Here is a 2,582-nt window from a genome sequence, read left to right on the forward strand (position 1 = left end):
AGCTGTACCTGTTCTGGGCGGTTCTCCACCTAAACTTTTATATGTCTGATTGTATGTGTTCTCCTGGGTCTCTCTCTTTCTCTCTCTCTCTCTCTCTCTCTCTCTCTCTCTCTCTCTCTCTCCTCTCTCAGTCTCTCTCTCTGTGTGTGTGTGTGTGTGTGTGTTGTGTGTGTGTGTGTGTGTGTGTGTGTGTGTGTATGTCTATCTGTCTGTCTGTCTGGGTACAGAAGTGCATGCTAAACCTCTCTACAATGGCAAAATTAAGGTGCTTTTTTATTGTCCAAAAGATACCCTTCCAATTCCAAAATTAGAAAGCTTTCAGCCAAGTCGCTTCTATCATAAAGAGGCAGCTGATGTGTCTCCAATTTATGTTTTTGGTAAACCCAAAATATCCCTGTAAGTTTCAGGGAGTTGCATGGTCCAAAGATGCACTCCAGAAAAATTTGTATTGAGCCTCTCTATGATCCTGGATTCCTTTCTTCATCATCTGGGATCTCTCTTTCATGAATCACTCCATCATCTCTCCTATCACCGCTCTGATATGAGGCATTCAGAGACACTTTTGTTTCCAAACTTACCTTCATCTTCTATACTGATGACATCTGTTGAACTGTAGGAGTCCCAAGTGAGTACTACTTGACCTGTCCAAGGAAGGAACAACCAGATACTTCATGATGTGCTAGTAACACAACATTCTCAGTTTCCCAATGTTGGTCAATGCCCTACTTCAGCAGGATGCAATCTAGAGAACTCAATATCCTTATTCCTTAAATTGCCATTTCTAACACCCCAACAATCAGTATTCATCGAAAGTAGGAAGGAAAGGTACAGTCATCAGGCTGGAGTGTCCAACGCACCTGTCATGATGCACTCACTCAGGCAGTACTCTGTTCAGTCCGGCTTTCAGGGTTACTAAGTCTGCAGGGCGACTTAAAAGACCCCGTTAAAACACAGATCCTGACCCACTTATGCTCTAATACTCTGTCTCTCCCTCTCTTCCTCCCTCTCTCTCTCTCTCCTTCTCTCTCTCTCTCTCTCTTGCTCTCTCCCTCTCCCCTTCCATTTCCTATCTGCTAGCTGCTCTTTGCTATTTCTCTGAACCTCTTCGTCTCTTCTCTCTTACCAACCTTCCCTCTCCCACCCTGTCTGAAATCCTTCATTCATGGAATTTCATAGGTACATTTTCCATTGATCAGTGTTCAGTTTCCATTTCGTTCTTTCCCCTTCAACATACACAAAAGAAAAATACAATTGCTAAGAATGCCATGGAGGGTCTCTCTCTGCGATGTCTGATAATGCCCATGCTTTGATGACTCGGAATCTGCATAGATCATTCTCTTGGACTGACCAAACTGTGAGACAGCACTTCAGGTTGGTAGTAAGTCCAAAGATGAGGTCCAACACGACATTCGCTGAATCATTTGTGTTTTCAGGATTATGCCTTCGGCAGTTTCTTCTCTCCAAAAATAGGTATTCTGTGTCGACTTGAATGTTCAGGCATTTTCTTCTGCCTTTGACCATGAGTTCAAGCTGACTCTGAGTTTGTAGATTGGGTGTTCCAAGCCTTCTTTGGCCTAGCCCATGCGAAATACCTCTTAAGATTGAGGTATCCTTCCGTTTACTGTTACCTTGGATAAAGTGTTCAAATGCTTTTAAGGAGGAATGTCCTATTCCCCAGGTTGTGCATTAATGGACGAAGACAATGAAAAGACACACATTACTGCATGAAATTTGAGTTTTGCCTGGTAGTTTCTACCAAGAAGGTTTAAATTCCATATCTTAGATTTGATTGAAGGATTATTGGACTGAGGTACTTGGGTGCAACAAATGATGTCACAAGCAAAGCAGAGTTCATGAGGCAGACACAGCATACTCCTTGAGTATGAGAGAACCCACCCGTGGAACTGCCAGCCCAGTATCCGAGTTCAGCATAGGCATTTGGCATTTCTGTGTCAATCAGCTGGTCTAAGGAACCAGGGGTGTTTCTGCTTCCTGTTGTCATCACTGGTTAGTCATCTCACAACAGTGATCTGTGCACCAGATCCAGGTTTCACAATGATATACTACATAGCAAGGCCCAGTGGCAATTCTGTCCTTCGCTGGCCCAGGTGGGAAGTCGATGTTTCTCGTTCCATTTCTTGTCACTGCTTAGAGTTATCTGATACCAGTGATCTTTACTCCTCATCCGAGTTTGGCGGCTGGCTCTGATGCATCTAGGCCCAGTGTCAATTCTGCATCCAAATGTTCGCCCAGGATCCCAGTTAGTAGGCGGGCTCTGAAATGCTGAGTCCCAGTTGCAGTTCTGCCTACATCTGCCAGCCCTGAATCCGAGTTTGGAGACGGATTCTCACAGGCCCATGCTCCATTTCAGTTCAGTTTCCATCCTCCGATCTACTATCCTCTTACAGGGACAGGCTCTCCTGGGAGAGGGGGGACTCATTGGGATGTCACCCCTCCCTCTGGCCCTGCTCCTGTCCCTTCTCTTGAATGCTCTCACTCAGGCAGGCCTCTGTCAATCCAGGATGCCATGGTTACTAAGTGTGAAAGCACCTTTAAGGGACCTTGTTAAAGACAGATCCTGA

Source organism: Cricetulus griseus, unplaced genomic scaffold (genome assembly GCF_003668045.3).
Source record: "Cricetulus griseus strain 17A/GY unplaced genomic scaffold, alternate assembly CriGri-PICRH-1.0 unplaced_scaffold_2, whole genome shotgun sequence".
Taxonomy (NCBI): domain Eukaryota; kingdom Metazoa; phylum Chordata; class Mammalia; order Rodentia; family Cricetidae; genus Cricetulus; species Cricetulus griseus.